Source organism: Monodelphis domestica, chromosome 6 (genome assembly GCF_027887165.1).
Source record: "Monodelphis domestica isolate mMonDom1 chromosome 6, mMonDom1.pri, whole genome shotgun sequence".
Lineage (NCBI taxonomy): Eukaryota > Metazoa > Chordata > Mammalia > Didelphimorphia > Didelphidae > Monodelphis > Monodelphis domestica.
The window spans coordinates 220,145,362-220,151,089 of record NC_077232.1 but is presented as its reverse complement, the minus strand read 5'-3'; positions in this window follow the sequence as shown (position 1 = coordinate 220,151,089).

Sequence of the window (5,728 nt, the reverse complement as noted above, 5' to 3'; positions counted from 1 at the left end):
CATACAAGGTAATGGCGTTAGAGCATTCTATGAAACCATTTATTTAAGAGTATAGAATTTGCAATCTATATTAAAGGAGGATACTCATTTAGATAAAATCACAGATCTTTAAAATATTTCATCAAAAAACAATGAACCATTTCATATATTTTTATTCTTCAAATGTTAAACTTTATAAAGCAACATCTCTTATTGGAACACCTAATTTTCTCAATATATCAGATAATTGACTTGTTATTGCCTTTTCTTTTTGTTCTGGATAACCACTGTGTGATTTTCTTTCATTTCCTTAGAGATAAACAAAGAAGACATATATTCATGCACAATCATCTAACTACCTAAATGTGTATTTTCAAAGCATAGTCAGAATTGTTACCCTTGTCATTTGGAAAAGATGAGAAAAAATAATCATCTGGTCTGGTGCACAAAAATTGAATGGATGCACTTAGCTGATGAAGCATTTCCAAAAGAAATGAGTAGAATATTCAATGGTCAGGGCATTTTGAATGACAGAGCTGCAGCACTGGACGTTTTGCCAAGTCAAAGGAAAATAAGAGTGAAACCCATGAAAGTCAGGCCAAATGCACTAGTGCTAAATTGGTCTGAAAACTATGATCTTTTCATAGAATCACAGAACTTTAAAGTTGAAAGGCACCCGAGAGTTTATCTTGTCCATCTCTTCCTGAAGCATGACAGCCTCATACTATATCCTAGATAAATGATTGCTTAGTCTATACTTAAACAAAGTCACCTGGAGGAAGGGATAGGAAATTCACTACATCTCAAGACAGGCCTTTCAATTTTTGGACAGCTATTATTTTTCCAAAATATTTTTTTTATGTTAAGCTGAAATCTGACTCCATACAGCACATAGCTCTTATGTTTTTACTTTATTACCTGGAGCAAAGTAAAATATATTTAATCCTTTTCCCATGTGATTATTCTTTAAATATTTAAAGACAGTTACCATTTATTCTATTTTACCATTTTCTTCTTTAGGCTAAGCATCCTCATTTTCTGCAACTAATATTATATTATATAACTCACTATTCTCCATCCTTCTCATTTATCCTGCTGCATAAGACATGATCCAGTTTTTCCTTATTCCTTCTGAAATATGGTAGGTACCACCAAAAAGTGCCCTAGTAATGGCTTAACTAGGGCAGAATACAGAATTACTTTGTATGCCATAGTTTCTTAATGCAATAATAGATTATTTTTCAATCTCCTGTAATTTCTTTGCATAGTTCCAATAATGGTGGAACATTTGTTTCTACAAACTCAACATGATGCTATTTATATGAATTATGGATAATCCAAGCAAGTGAATCTTGACTTGACCTAATTTTCATACATGGTTGCCATGCCAGTTAGCATGTAAATATATAATTCTGTAATTGCATGCATATGTATCTTAAAGTCATAAAAGATTTATTTTTCTTAGATATATCCATAGAAATAGTTTAGTTCATCATTCATCAGAATATCAAGTAAGACATAAAATAGACAGACATTTGTTTTCCAAAGAAGTTTGCCAATATTATAGAAAATGATACATAAATTCTAATAGAACAGAAAATTCCTATAGATTGTTAAATTCTTGAAATGTTTCTGTTCATGAATTACAAGAAGAAGCACATTCATTCAAAAGATAGGTTTACCAATTCACGTGGAAAAAAGCAAAAATAGATGAATATTAAAAATTGCCTGGAAGATGGCATGTCAATTGAAAGGAAACCCATTTTAGTCAATCAGGATGTACTTTGGGCAAGCACAAATGAACAGTAAACTCTGGATTGAATGAGTGGGGAAGAGAAGATTGCATTCTATTTGTGACACTGTGCAGTACTTTACATGCTCCCACAGTAGTCCCTTTCTGGCAGAGTCCACCTTATACTTAGATTTTCCCATTCATGCTCCATGGAATACAAAAATAGCAGAAGAATAAAAATTAGGAGCAACATGAAGGGAAGTGGACAATCATGTAATCTATCTAGATAGCACATAATATATTGTCATTAATGATGTACTCATAAAAACAAGGCATAAAAGATCATCAAAGAAAGGTATGTTTGGAAAGGATGTGGGTCAATCATGTAATAACCTTGAAAAGTCCAAGACTCTGCTTATGTCTATGAAATATTGATTGAATAAAAGAGAAACATTTTATGTATCAGCTGGATTATCTGTTAGAAGTTACAAGTGTAATAAGGGATTATTTGAATGGTAAATAATAACTAAAGATCAGGGCTGTTCTTCTTCCTTCCTCCCTTCCTCAATTCACCATCCCTTTTTCCCTCCCCCTTCATGATGATTCTTCTATTGGTTTCTTTATTTAAAAAAATTTTTTTTAAACCATTACCTTCCATCTTGGAATCAATATTGTATATTGGTTCCAAGGCAGAAGAGTGGTAAGGGCTAGGCAATGGGGCTCAAGTAACTTGCCCAGGGTCACACAGCTGGGAAGTGTCTGAGGAAAAATTTGAACCTAGGACCTCTTGTCTCTAGGCCTGGCTCTCAGTCCATTGAGCCACCCAGCTGCCCCCTATTGGTGAGTTTTATGATGTCTCAAATAAAATACTCTTTCTCTTCTCTAAATTAAATAAGGGGTTTATTGGGAAAGAAAGGAAAGATAAGAAATGGAAAGAAAGAGGGTTTGGGATTTCCCAAATCTTAGAATAAATCTTAGGTTGGAGGATGGTGGAATATAGTTCAATTTGGGAAAATGGGCTGATAGGTCTGGAAGTTCAGTCACTATATCACTGCAGAAAAATCAGAGAGAGCTGGAATTTTGTCTTTCTTTTCTTTCTGTCCCCAAGCCAAGAGAGTCCTCACTTTTCTGTCTTCAAAGCCAAGAGATCTCATATTTCCTTTGGTCTCCTAAGCAAAAAGAGCCAGTTTCAGTTTGTTCTGATCCTTTCTCAACCATCCTTTCTGAACATCATTCCAAATAAAATGTTCTTTTGAGTGGCAGCTCAGCAGTCTCAGCTATTGCATCTCTGTTGCAGGCTTTTCCATTTTCTTATGTCCACACCATCACACAAGGAAAGGCATGAATAAGAATAGCATAGGAAAAACAAAAGATCTGTATACATTACAATGTGCATCAGTCAGTGTCATCAATGAATCAAAAATACTTCTTTTTTTAATTTGGAAAATTGTATTTAATCAATTTAGAATATTTTCCCATGGTTACAAGATTCATGTTCTTTCCCTCTCTTCCTCTCAACCCCCTCCTGTAGCTGATGTGCAATTCCACTGAGTTTAACATATGTCATTGATTAAGACCTATTTCCATATTATTAATATTTGCACTAGGGTGATGGTTTAGAGTCTACATCCCCAATCATACTGGCATCAACCCATGTGATCAAGCAGTTGTTTTTCTTCTGTGTTTCTATTCCCACAGTTCTTCCTCTGGATGTGGATAGCATTCTTTCTCATAATGCCCTCAGAATTGACCTGAATCATTGTATTGCTGCTAGTAGAGAAGTCCATTACAATTGATTGTATCACAGTGTATATCAGTCTCTTTGTACATTGTTCTCTTGGTTCTGCTCCTTTCATTCTGCTTCAGTTCCTGGAGGTCATTCCAGTTCACATGGAATTCCTCCAGTTTATTATTCCTCTGAGCACAATAGTATTCTATCACTAAAAGATATCACAATTTGTTCAGTCATTCCCCAAACAGAGGACATCCTCTAATTTTCCAATTTTTTGCCACCACAAAGAGTGTGGCTATGAATATTTTTGCAAAAGTGTTTTACTTTATAATCTCTTTGGGGTATAACCCCAGCAGTACTATGGCTGGATAAAAGGGCAGACAGTATTTTAGCTCCCTTTGGGCATAGTTGCAAATTGCCCTCCAGAATGGTTGGATCAATTTACAATTCCACCAGCATGGCATCAATGCCAAATTTTGCCACATCCATTCCAACATTTCATACTTTCCTTTCCTGCATTGTTAACTAGTCTGCTAGGTGTGAGGTGGTACCTCAGAGTTACTTTGATTTGCATTCCTCTGATTATAAGGGATTTAGAATTATTTTCATGTGCTTATTAATGATTTTGATTTCTTTATCTGAAAATTGCCTGTTTATGTTCCTTGCCCATTTATTAATTGGGGAATGACTTGGTTTTTGTACAATTGATTTAGCTCTTCATAAATTTGAGTAATTAGACCATTGTCAGAGGTTTTTGTTATAAAGAATTTTTCCCAATTTGTAGGTTCCCTTCTAATCTTGGTTGCATTGGTTTTCTTTGTACAAAAACTTTTAAATTTAATATAATAAAAATTATTTATTCTTAATTTTATAATTTTTTCTAACTCTTGCTTGCTCTTACAATCTTTCATTTCCCAAAGATTTGACAAGTATACTATTCTGTGTTCACCTAATTTACTTATAGTTTCCTTCTTTATATTCAAGATATTCATCCATTCTGAGTTTATCTTGGTATAGGGTGTGAGATGTTGATCCAAAACTAATCTTTCCCATACTATTTTCCAATTTTCTCAGCAATTTTTTGTCAAAGAGTAGATATTTTTCTCCAAAGTTGGGATCTTTGGGTTTATCTTAGGCTATTTTGCTGAGGTCACTTACCCCAAGCCTATTCCACTTATCCTCTCTTCTGTCTCTTTAGCCAATACCATATTGTTTTGATGACCACTGCTTTATAGTATAATTTGAAATCTGGTACTTCAAGACCACCTTCCTTTGCATTTTTTTCACTATTTTCCTGGATATTCTTGATTTTTTGTTGAGTCAAAAATATTTCAAAGTATACATACATACATACATACATATATATATTCATATATATACATATATATATACACATATACAAGTATATATAATTGCTCTGACCAAGGAGAATACTGTCTATTTTAATTTTATTAGTTTCTGACTCTTCATGATTCCATGTGGGATTTTCTTGGCAAAGACGCTAGAGTCATTTGCTATTTCCTTCTCCAGCTTTTAATAGAAGATAAAATTGTGTCAAACCATGCTAAGTGATTTACCCAGGGTTACACAGCTAATAAGTGTTTTAGGCCAGCTTTGAAATTAGGTCTTTCTGACTCCAGGCTAGGTGGACTATCCGCTATGCTACTTAGAGGCCACACAATCCAACATTATTTTTAATATTAAGAGAATTAAGCAAGAAATCCAAATCCATTAATCTTTTATACAGCATGGGTGTTTGTAATTGTTTTGTCATACTCAAGGATTAAGTATTTGAGAAAATGGCCTTCAACAGACATGTGCAGTAATAGTGGACAGACCCTTGGGCTGTCCTAAGTCAAGCTAAGCTAACATTAGTACAGATGAAACACAGTAAAGTGACATAAAACTGTCTATATATAGGGCAAGTCACTTGCTCTCTTCGGTCTCTTTTCCTGGAGAGGCATCTCTGGCTGGCAGCATGCTAAGCATTCCAACATCTTGGTGTGGTGGCAGCTATTTGTTTGGGTTTTGGCAGTGAATTTGCCCTTGAGCTAATTCAGGTTCAGGTATCTTGGTTGAGCCTTCTTTGAGTTCAGGCTGATTCCTTCCTCTTTTACTCTCTAAAACTTACCTTCTAGAATCTCTAATCTTTCCACCTGGCACAAGCCAAGTGGGAGAAATCCTATACCTTTTCCTTCTCCCTCCTTCTTAAATTTCTTTCCACTATATTAATTAAATCACCATAAATTTAAAGGCTGACTTGGGTAAATTTTTTTGGGGGGATA